The following is a 12,132-nucleotide window of genomic DNA, read 5'->3' on the forward strand; positions in this document are numbered from 1 at the left end:
TGTTAGTTCTTTGTGCTGCCAACCAGCAGAGAAGCTGCTGCAGACCCTCTCTTGCCTTATCCATTACTGGCTTTTACGCTGCACCTGTTGGTGTTTTTCATGTCCATAGGAGGAGAACTAAAGCTGTTACTGCCTAATTTACTAAGTTTCTGTGATAGAGCTATGTAACATAAAGATTTGCTTTACAGAGTGAACTGTGACCTCTGCTTTTGGTTTCTATAGTTTGCTTTCTGGAGTTGATCAAAACACAAGTCTTGTTAGTTGCTTGTGTTGCCAACCAGCAGAGAAGCTGCTGCAGACACTTTCATGCCTTATGCTTTACTTGCTTACACTCTGTACCAGTTAGTGTTTCCCATGTCTATAGAGAAAGACAAAAGCTGGTATTGCCTCATTTGGTAGAGTTCCATGTAAGAGCTATGTAACATAAGGATTTGCTTTACAGAATGAACAGTGATCTCTGCTTTTGGTTTCCAGGGCTTGCTTTCTGGAGTTGATCAAAACACAAGTCTTGTTAGTTGCTTGTGTTGCCAACCAGCAGAGAAGCTGCTGCAGACACTTTCATGCCTTATGCTTTACTTGCTTACACTCTGTACCAGTTAGTGTTTCCCATGTCTATAGAGCAAGACCAAAGCTGGTATTGCCTAATTTGGTAGAGTTCCATGTAAGAGCTATGTAACATAAAGATTTGCTTTTCAGAGTGAACAGTGATCTCTGCTTTTGGTTTCCATGGCTTGCTTTCTGGAGTTGATGAAAACACAAGTCATGTTAGTTGCTTGTGCTGCCAACCAGCAGAGAAGCTGCTGCAGACACTCCCTTACTTTATCCATTACTGGCTTTTACGCTGCACCGGTTGGTGTCTTTCATGTCCATAGGAGGAGAATTAAAGCTGTTACTGCCTAATTTACTAAGTTTCTGTGATAGAGCTATGTAACATAAAGATTTGCTTTACAGAGTGAACTGTGACCTCTGCTTTTGGTTTCTATAGTTTGCTTTCTGGAGTTGATTAAAACACAAGTCTTGGTAGTTGCTTGTGTTGCCAACCACCAGAGAAGCTGCTGCAGACACTTTCATGCCTTATGCTTTCTTTGCTTACACTCTGTACCAGTTAGTGTTTCCCATGTCTATAGAGCAAGACCAAAGCTGGTATTGCCTAATTTGGTAGAGTTCCATGTAAGAGCTATGTAACATAAAGATTTGCTTTACAGAGTGAACTGTGATCTCTGCTTTTGGTTTCCATGGTTTGCTTTCTGGAGTTGATGAAAACACAAGTCTTGTTAGTTGCTTGTGCTGCCAACCAGCAGAGAAGCTGCTGCAGACCCTCTCTTGCCTTATCCATTACTTGCTTTTACGCTGCACCTTTGGTGTCTTTCATGTCCATAGAAGGAGAACTAAAGCTGTTACTGCCTAATTTACTAAGTTTCTGTGATAGAGCTATGTAACATAAAGATTTGCTTTACAGAGTGAACTGTGATCTCTGCTTTTGGTTTCTATAGTTTGCTTTCTGGAGTTGATCAAAACACAAGTCTTGTCTGTTGTTTGTGTTCCCAAGAAATAGAGAAGCTGCTGAAGGCGCTTTCCTGCCTTTTGCAGTACCGGTTTACACTTTGCACATGTATGTGTTTTGCTTTTCACCAGACCACGAATAAAGGTGGGTACTTCCTAATTTGCTTGATTTCCATGAAAGAGCCATGTAACAGAAACCTTTCCTTTGACACTCCACCGGTTGATGTTTCTCATGTCTATAGAGCAAGACCAAAGCTGTTACTGCCTAATTTGCAAAGTTTCCATGAAAGAGCACTGTAACATAAAGCTTTGCTTTTCCGAGTGAACAGTGGTTTCTGCTTTTGGTTTCCATGGCTTGCTTTCTGGAGTTGATGAAAACACAAGTCATGTTAGTTGTTTGTGCTGCCAACCAGCAGAGAATCTGCTGCAGACACTCCCTTGCTTAATCCATTACTGGCTTTTACGCTGCACCGGTTGGTGTTTTTCATGTCCATAGAAGGAGAACTAAAGCTGTTACTGCCTAATTTACTAAGTTTCTGTGATAGAGCTATGTAACATACAGATTTGCTTTACAGAGTGAACAGTGATCTCTGCTTTTGGTTTCTATAGTTTGCTTTCTGGAGTTGATCAAAACACAAGTCTTGTTAGTTGCTTGTGTTGCCAACCACCAGAGAAGCTGCTGCAGACACTTTCATGCCTTATGCTTTCTTTGCTTACACTCTGTACCAGTTAGTGTTTCCCATGTCTATAGAGCAAGACCAAAGCTGGTATTGCCTAATTTGGTAGAGTTCCATGTAAGAGCTATGTAACATAAAGATTTGCTTTACAGAGTGAACTGTGATCTCTGCTTTTGGTTTCCAGGGCTTGCTTTCTGGAGTTGATCAAAACACAAGTCTTGTTAGTTGCTTGTGTTGCCAACCAGCAGAGAAGCTGCTGCAGACACTTTCATGCCTTATCCTTTACTTGCTTACACTCTGTACCAGTTAGTGTTTCCCATGTCTATAGAGCAAGACCAAAGCTGGTATTGCCTAATTTGGTAGAGTTCCATGTAAGAGCTATGTAACATAAAGATTTGCTTTTCAGAGTGAACAGTGATCTCTGCTTTTGGTTTCCATGGCTTGCTTTCTGGAGTTGATGAAAACACAAGTCATGTTAGTTGTTTGTGCTGCCAACCAGCAGAGAAGCTGCTGCAGACCCTCTCTTGCCTTATCCATTACTGGCTTTTACGCTGCACCGGTTGGTGTCTTTCATGTCCATAGGAGGAGAACTAAAGCTGTTACTGCCTAATTTACTAAGTTTCTGTGATAGAGCTATGTAACATAAAGATTTGTTCTACAGAGTGAACAGTGATCTCTGCTTTTGGTTTCCATGGCTTGCTTTCTGGAGTTGATGAAAACACAAGTCATGTTAGTTCTTTGTGCTGCCAACCAGCAGAGAAGCTGCTGCAGACCCTCTCTTGCCTTATCCATTACTGGCTTTTACGCTGCACCTGTTGGTGTTTTTCATGTCCATAGGAGGAGAACTAAAGCTGTTACTGCCTAATTTACTAAGTTTCTGTGATAGAGCTATGTAACATAAAGATTTGCTTTACAGAGTGAACTGTGACCTCTGGTTTTGGTTTCTATAGTTTGCTTTCTGGAGTTGATCAAAACACAAGTCTTGTTAGTTGCTTGTGTTGCCAACCAGCAGAGAAGCTGCTGCAGACACTTTCATGCCTTATGCTTTACTTGCTTACACTCTGTACCAGTTAGTGTTTCCCATGTCTATAGAGCAAGACAAAAGCTGGTATTGCCTCATTTGGTAGAGTTCCATGTAAGAGCTATGTAACATAAAGATTTGCTTTACAGAATGAACAGTGATCTCTGCTTTTGGTTTCCAGGGCTTGCTTTCTGGAGTTGATCAAAACACAAGTCTTGTTAGTTGCTTGTGTTGCCAACCACCAGAGAAGCTGCTGCAGACACTTTCATGCCTTATGCTTTACTTGCTTACACTCTGTACCAGTTAGTGTTTCCCATGTCTATAGAGCAAGACCAAAGCTGGTATTGCCTAATTTGGTAGAGTTCCATGTAAGAGCTATGTAACATAAAGATTTGCTTTTCAGAGTGAACAGTGATCTCTGCTTTTGGTTTCCATGGCTTGCTTTCTGGAGTTGATGAAAACACAAGTCATGTTAGTTGCTTGTGCTGCCAACCAGCAGAGAAGCTGCTGCAGACACTCCCTTGCTTTATCCATTACTGGCTTTTACGCTGCACCGGTTGGTGTCTTTCATGTCCATAGGAGGAGAACTAAAGCTGTTACTGCCTAATTTACTAAGTTTCTGTGATAGAGCTATGTAACATAAAGATTTGCTTTACAGAGTGAACAGTGATCTCTGCTTTTGGTTTCTATGGTTTGCTTTCTGGAGTTGATTAAAACACAAGTCTTGGTAGTTGCTTGTGTTGCCAACCAGCAGAGAAGCTGCTGCAGACACTTTCATGCCTTATGCTTTCTTTGCTTACACTCTGTACCAGTTAGTGTTTCCCATGTCTATAGAGCAAGACCAAAGCTGGTATTGCCTAGTTTGGTAGAGTTCCATGTAAGAGCTATGTAACATAAAGATTTGCTTTTCAGAGTGAACAGTGATCTCTGCTTTTGGTTTCCATGGCTTGCTTTCTGGAGTTGATGAAAACACAAGTCATGTTAGTTGCTTGTGCTGCCAACCAGCAGAGAAGCTGCTGCAGACACTCCCTTGCTTTATCCATTACTGGCTTTTACGCTGCACCTTTGGTGTCTTTCATGTCCATAGGAGGAGAACTAAAGCTGTTACTGCCTAATTTACTAAGTTTCTGTGATAGAGCTATGTAACATAAAGATTTGCTTTACAGAGTGAACAGTGATCTCTGCTTTTGGTTTCTATGGTTTGCTTTCTGGAGTTGATTAAAACACAAGTCTTGTTAGTTGCTTGTGTTGCCAACCACCAGAGAAGCTGCTGCAGACACTTTCATGCCTTATGCTTTCTTTGCTTACACTCTGTACCAGTTAGTGTTTCCCATGTCTATAGAGCAAGACCAAAGCTGGTATTGCCTAATTTGGTAGAGTTCCATGTAAGAGCTATGTAACATAAAGATTTGCTTTTCAGAGTGAACAGTGATCTCTGCTTTTGGTTTCCATGGCTTGCTTTCTGGAGTTGATGAAAACACAAGTCATGTTAGTTCTTTGTGCTGCCAATCAGCAGAGAAGCTGCTGCAGACCCTCTCTTGCCTTATCCATTACTGGCTTTTTCGCTGCACCGGTTGGTGTCTTTCATGTCCATAGAAGGAGAACTAAAGCTGTTACTGCCTAATTTACTAAGTTTCTGTGATAGAGCTATGTAACATAAAGATTTGCTTTACAGAGTGAACTGTGACCTCTGCTTTTGGTTTCTATAGTTTGCTTTCTGGAGTTGATTAAAACACAAGTCTTGGTAGTTGCTTGTGTTGCCAACCACCAGAGAAGCTGCTGCAGACACTTTCATGCCTTATGCTTTCTTTGCTTACACTCTGTACCAGTTAGTGTTTCCCATGTCTATAGAGCAAGACCAAAGCTGGTATTGCCTAATTTGGTAGAGTTCCATGTAAGAGCTATGTAACATAAAGATTTGCTTTACAGAGTGAACTGTGATCTCTGCTTTTGGTTTCCATGGTTTGCTTTCTGGAGTTGATCAAAACACAAGTCTTGTTAGTTGCTTGTGCTGCCAACCAGCAGAGAAGCTGCTGCAGACCCTCTCTTGCCTTATCCATTACTTGCTTTTACGCTGCACCTTTGGTGTCTTTCATGTCCATAGAAGGAGAACTAAAGCTGTTACTGCCTAATTTACTAAGTTTCTGTGATAGAGCTATGTAACATAAAGATTTGCTTTACAGAGTGAACTGTGATCTCTGCTTTTGGTTTCTATAGTTTGCTTTCTGGAGTTGATCAAAACACAAGTCTTGTCTGTTGTTTGTGTTCCCAAGAAATAGAGAAGCTGCTGAAGGCGCTTTCCTGCCTTTTGCAGTACCGGTTTACACTTTGCACATGTATGTGTTTTGCTTTTCACCAGACCACGAATAAAGGTGGGTACTTCCTAATTTGCTTGATTTCCATGAAAGAGCCATGTAACAGAAACCTTTCCTTTGACACTCCACCGGTTGATGTTTCTCATGTCTATAGAGCAAGACCAAAGCTGTTACTGCCTAATTTGCAAAGTTTCCATGAAAGAGCACTGTAACATAAAGCTTTGCTTTTCCGAGTGAACAGTGGTTTCTGCTTTTGGTTTCCATGGTTTGCTTTCTGGAGTTGATGAAAACACAAGTCATGTTAGTTGTTTGTGCTGCCAACCAGCAGAGAATCTGCTGCAGACACTCCCTTGCTTAATCCATTACTGGCTTTTACGCTGCACCGGTTGGTGTTTTTCATGTCCATAGAAGGAGAACTAAAGCTGTTACTGCCTAATTTACTAAGTTTCTGTGATAGAGCTATGTAACATACAGATTTGCTTTACAGAGTGAACAGTGATCTCTGCTTTTGGTTTCTATAGTTTGCTTTCTGGAGTTGATCAAAACACAAGTCTTGTTAGTTGCTTGTGTTGCCAACCACCAGAGAAGCTGCTGCAGACACTTTCATGCCTTATGCTTTACTTGCTTACACTCTGTACCAGTTAGTGTTTCCCATGTCTATAGAGCAAGACCAAAGCTGGTATTGCCTAATTTGGTAGAGTTCCATGTAAGAGCTATGTAACATAAAGATTTGCTTTTCAGAGTGAACAGTGATCTCTGCTTTTGGTTTCCATGGCTTGCTTTCTGGAGTTGATGAAAACACAAGTCATGTTAGTTGTTTGTGCTGCCAACCAGCAGAGAAGCTGCTGCAGACCCTCTCTTGCTTTATCCATTACTGGCTTTTACGCTGCACCGGTTGGTGTCTTTCATGTCCATAGGAGGAGAACTAAAGCTGTTACTGCCTAATTTACTAAGTTTCTGTGATAGAGCTATGTAACATAAAGATTTGTTCTACAGAGTGAACAGTGATCTCTGCTTTTGGTTTCCATGGCTTGCTTTCTGGAGTTGATGAAAACACAAGTCATGTTAGTTCTTTGTGCTGCCAACCAGCAGAGAAGCTGCTGCAGACCCTCTCTTGCCTTATCCATTACTGGCTTTTACGCTGCACCTGTTGGTGTTTTTCATGTCCATAGGAGGAGAACTAAAGCTGTTACTGCCTAATTTACTAAGTTTCTGTGATAGAGCTATGTAACATAAAGATTTGCTTTACAGAGTGAACTGTGACCTCTGGTTTTGGTTTCTATAGTTTGCTTTCTGGAGTTGATCAAAACACAAGTCTTGTTAGTTGCTTGTGTTGCCAACCACCAGAGAAGCTGCTGCAGACACTTTCATGCCTTATGCTTTACTTGCTTACACTCTGTACCAGTTAGTGTTTCCCATGTCTATAGAGCAAGACAAAAGCTGGTATTGCCTCATTTGGTAGAGTTCCATGTAAGAGCTATGTAACATAAAGATTTGCTTTACAGAATGAACAGTGATCTCTGCTTTTGGTTTCCAGGGCTTGCTTTCTGGAGTTGATCAAAACACAAGTCTTGTTAGTTGCTTGTGTTGCCAACCACCAGAGAAGCTGCTGCAGACACTTTCATGCCTTATGCTTTACTTGCTTACACTCTGTACCAGTTAGTGTTTCCCATGTCTATAGAGCAAGACCAAAGCTGGTATTGCCTAATTTGGTAGAGTTCCATGTAAGAGCTATGTAACATAAAGATTTGCTTTTCAGAGTGAACAGTGATCTCTGCTTTTGGTTTCCATGGCTTGCTTTCTGGAGTTGATGAAAACACAAGTCATGTTAGTTCTTTGTGCTGCCAATCAGCAGAGAATCTGCTGCAGACCCTCTCTTGCCTTATCCATTACTGGCTTTTTCGCTGCACCGGTTGGTGTCTTTCATGTCCATAGAAGGAGAAGTAAAGCTGTTACTGCCTAATTTACTAAGTTTCTGTGATAGAGCTATGTAACATAAAGATTTGCTTTACAGAGTGAACTGTGACCTCTGCTTTTGGTTTCTATAGTTTGCTTTCTGGAGTTGATTAAAACACAAGTCTTGGTAGTTGCTTGTGTTGCCAACCACCAGAGAAGCTGCTGCAGACACTTTCATGCCTTATGCTTTCTTTGCTTACACTCTGTACCAGTTAGTGTTTCCCATGTCTATAGAGCAAGACCAAAGCTGGTATTGCCTAATTTGGTAGAGTTCCATGTAAGAGCTATGTAACATAAAGATTTGCTTTACAGAGTGAACTGTGATCTCTGCTTTTGGTTTCCATGGTTTGCTTTCTGGAGTTGATCAAAACACAAGTCTTGTTAGTTGCTTGTGCTGCCAACCAGCAGAGAAGCTGCTGCAGACCCTCTCTTGCCTTATCCATTACTTGCTTTTACGCTGCACCTTTGGTGTCTTTCATGTCCATAGAAGGAGAACTAAAGCTGTTACTGCCTAATTTACTAAGTTTCTGTGATAGAGCTATGTAACATAAAGATTTGCTTTACAGAGTGAACTGTGATCTCTGCTTTTGGTTTCTATAGTTTGCTTTCTGGAGTTGATCAAAACACAAGTCTTGTCTGTTGTTTGTGTTCCCAAGAAATAGAGAAGCTGCTGAAGGCGCTTTCCTGCCTTTTGCAGTACCGGTTTACACTTTGCACATGTATGTGTTTTGCTTTTCACCAGACCACGAATAAAGGTGGGTACTTCCTAATTTGCTTGATTTCCATGAAAGAGCCATGTAACAGAAACCTTTCCTTTGACACTCCACCGGTTGATGTTTCTCATGTCTATAGAGCAAGACCAAAGCTGTTACTGCCTAATTTGCAAAGTTTCCATGAAAGAGCACTGTAACATAAAGCTTTGCTTTTCCGAGTGAACAGTGGTTTCTGCTTTTGGTTTCCATGGTTTGCTTTCTGGAGTTGATGAAAACACAAGTCATGTTAGTTGTTTGTGCTGCCAACCAGCAGAGAAGCTGCTGCAGACACTCCCTTGCTTAATCCATTACTGGCTTTTACGCTGCACCGGTTGGTGTTTTTCATGTCCATAGAAGGAGAACTAAAGCTGTTACTGCCTAATTTACTAAGTTTCTGTGATAGAGCTATGTAACATACAGATTTGCTTTACAGAGTGAACAGTGATCTCTGCTTTTGGTTTCTATAGTTTGCTTTCTGGAGTTGATCAAAACACAAGTCTTGTTAGTTGCTTGTGTTGCCAACCAGCAGAGAAGCTGCTGCAGACACTTTCATGCCTTATGCTTTCTTTGCTTACACTCTGTACCAGTTAGTGTTTCCCATGTCTATAGAGCAAGACCAAAGCTGGTATTGCCTAATTTGGTAGAGTTCCATGTAAGAGCTATGTAACATAAAGATTTGCTTTACAGAGTGAACTGTGATCTCTGCTTTTGGTTTCCATGGCTTGCTTTCTGGAGTTGATGAAAACACAAGTCCTGTTAGTTGTTTGTGCTGCCAACCAGCAGAGAAGCTGCTGCAGACCCTCTCTTGCCTTATCCATTACTGGCTTTTACGCTGCACCGGTTGGTGTCTTTCATGTCCATAGGAGGAGAACTAAAGCTGTTACTGCCTAATTTACTAAGTTTCTGTGATAGAGCTATGTAACATAAAGATTTGTTCTACAGAATGAACAGTGATCTCTGCTTTTGGTTTCCATGGCTTGCTTTCTGGAGTTGATGAAAACACAAGTCATGTTAGTTCTTTGTGCTGCCAACCAGCAGAGAAGCTGCTGCAGACCCTCTCTTGCCTTATCCATTACTGGTTTTTACGCTGCACCTGTTGGTGTTTTTCATGTCCATAGGAGGAGAACTAAAGCTGTTACTGCCTAATTTACTAAGTTTCTGTGATAGAGCTATGTAACATAAAGATTTGCTTTACAGAGTGAACAGTGATCTCTGCTTTTGGTTTCTATGGTTTGCTTTCTGGAGTTGATTAAAACACAAGTCTTGGTAGTTGCTTGTGTTGCCAACCACCAGAGAAGCTGCTGCAGACACTTTCATGCCTTATGCTTTCTTTGCTTACACTCTCTACCAGTTAGTGTTTCCCATGTCTATAGAGGAAGACCAAAGCTGGTATTGCCTAATTTGGTAGAGTTCCATGTAAGAGCTATGTAACATAAAGATTTGCTTTTCAGAGTGAACAGTGATCTCTGCTTTTGGTTTCCATGGCTTGCTTTCTGGAGTTGATGAAAACACAAGTCATGTTAGTTCTTTGTGCTGCCAATCAGCAGAGAAGCTGCTGCAGACCCTCTCTTGCCTTATCCATTACTGGCTTTTTCGCTGCACCGGTTGGTGTCTTTCATGTCCATAGAAGGAGAACTAAAGCTGTTACTGCCTAATTTACTAAGTTTCTGTGATAGAGCTATGTAACATAAAGATTTGCTTTACAGAGTGAACTGTGACCTCTGCTTTTGGTTTCTATAGTTTGCTTTCTGGAGTTGATTAAAACACAAGTCTTGGTAGTTGCTTGTGTTGCCAACCACCAGAGAAGCTGCTGCAGACACTTTCATGCCTTATGCTTTCTTTGCTTACACTCTGTACCAGTTAGTGTTTCCCATGTCTATAGAGCAAGACCAAAGCTGGTATTGCCTAATTTGGTAGAGTTCCATGTAAGAGCTATGTAACATAAAGATTTGCTTTACAGAGTGAACTGTGATCTCTGCTTTTGGTTTCCATGGTTTGCTTTCTGGAGTTGATCAAAACACAAGTCTTGTTAGTTGCTTGTGCTGCCAACCAGCAGAGAAGCTGCTGCAGACCCTCTCTTGCCTTATCCATTACTTGCTTTTACGCTGCACCTTTGGTGTCTTTCATGTCCATAGAAGGAGAACTAAAGCTGTTACTGCCTAATTTACTAAGTTTCTGTGATAGAGCTATGTAACATAAAGATTTGCTTTACAGAGTGAACTGTGATCTCTGCTTTTGGTTTCTATAGTTTGCTTTCTGGAGTTGATCAAAACACAAGTCTTGTCTGTTGTTTGTGTTCCCAAGAAATAGAGAAGCTGCTGAAGGCGCTTTCCTGCCTTTTGCAGTACCGGTTTACACTTTGCACATGTATGTGTTTTGCTTTTCACCAGACCACGAATAAAGGTGGGTACTTCCTAATTTGCTTGATTTCCATGAAAGAGCCATGTAACAGAAACCTTTCCTTTGACACTCCACCGGTTGATGTTTCTCATGTCTATAGAGCAAGACCAAAGCTGTTACTGCCTAATTTGCAAAGTTTCCATGAAAGAGCACTGTAACATAAAGCTTTGCTTTTCCGAGTGAACAGTGGTTTCTGCTTTTGGTTTCCATGGCTTGCTTTCTGGAGTTGATGAAAACACAAGTCATGTTAGTTGTTTGTGCTGCCAACCAGCAGAGAAGCTGCTGCAGACACTCCCTTGCTTAATCCATTACTGGCTTTTACGCTGCACCGGTTGGTGTCTTTCATGTCCATAGGAGGAGAACTAAAGCTGTTACTGCCTAATTTACTAAGTTTCTGTGATAGAGCTATGTAACATACAGATTTGCTTTACAGAGTGAACAGTGATCTCTGCTTTTGGTTTCTATAGTTTGCTTTCTGGAGTTGATCAAAACACAAGTCTTGTTAGTTGCTTGTGTTGCCAACCACCAGAGAAGCTGCTGCAGACACTTTCATGCCTTATGCTTTCTTTGCTTACACTCTGTACCAGTTAGTGTTTCCCATGTCTATAGAGCAAGACCAAAGCTGGTATTGCCTAATTTGGTAGAGTTCCATGTAAGAGCTATGTAACATAAAGATTTGCTTTACAGAGTGAACTGTGATCTCTGCTTTTGGTTTCCAGGGCTTGCTTTCTGGAGTTGATCAAAACACAAGTCTTGTTAGTTGCTTGTGTTGCCAACCAGCAGAGAAGCTGCTGCAGACACTTTCATGCCTTATCCTTTACTTGCTTACACTCTGTACCAGTTAGTGTTTCCCATGTCTATAGAGCAAGACCAAAGCTGGTATTGCCTAATTTGGTAGAGTTCCATGTAAGAGCTATGTAACATAAAGATTTGCTTTTCAGAGTGAACAGTGATCTCTGCTTTTGGTTTCCATGGCTTGCTTTCTGGAGTTGATGAAAACACAAGTCATGTTAGTTGTTTGTGCTGCCAACCAGCAGAGAAGCTGCTGCAGACCCTCTCTTGCCTTATCCATTACTGGCTTTTACGCTGCACCGGTTGGTGTCTTTCATGTCCATAGGAGGAGAACTAAAGCTGTTACTGCCTAATTTACTAAGTTTCTGTGATAGAGCTATGTAACATAAAGATTTGTTCTACAGAGTGAACAGTGATCTCTGCTTTTGGTTTCCATGGCTTGCTTTCTGGAGTTGATGAAAACACAAGTCATGTTAGTTCTTTGTGCTGCCAACCAGCAGAGAAGCTGCTGCAGACCCTCTCTTGCCTTATCCATTACTGGCTTTTACGCTGCACCTGTTGGTGTTTTTCATGTCCATAGGAGGAGAACTAAAGCTGTTACTGCCTAATTTACTAAGTTTCTGTGATAGAGCTATGTAACATAAAGATTTGCTTTACAGAGTGAACTGTGACCTCTGCTTTTGGTTTCTATAGTTTGCTTTCTGGAGTTGATCAAA

Source organism: Prinia subflava, unplaced genomic scaffold (assembly GCF_021018805.1).
Source record: "Prinia subflava isolate CZ2003 ecotype Zambia unplaced genomic scaffold, Cam_Psub_1.2 scaffold_73_NEW, whole genome shotgun sequence".
NCBI lineage: Eukaryota > Metazoa > Chordata > Aves > Passeriformes > Cisticolidae > Prinia > Prinia subflava.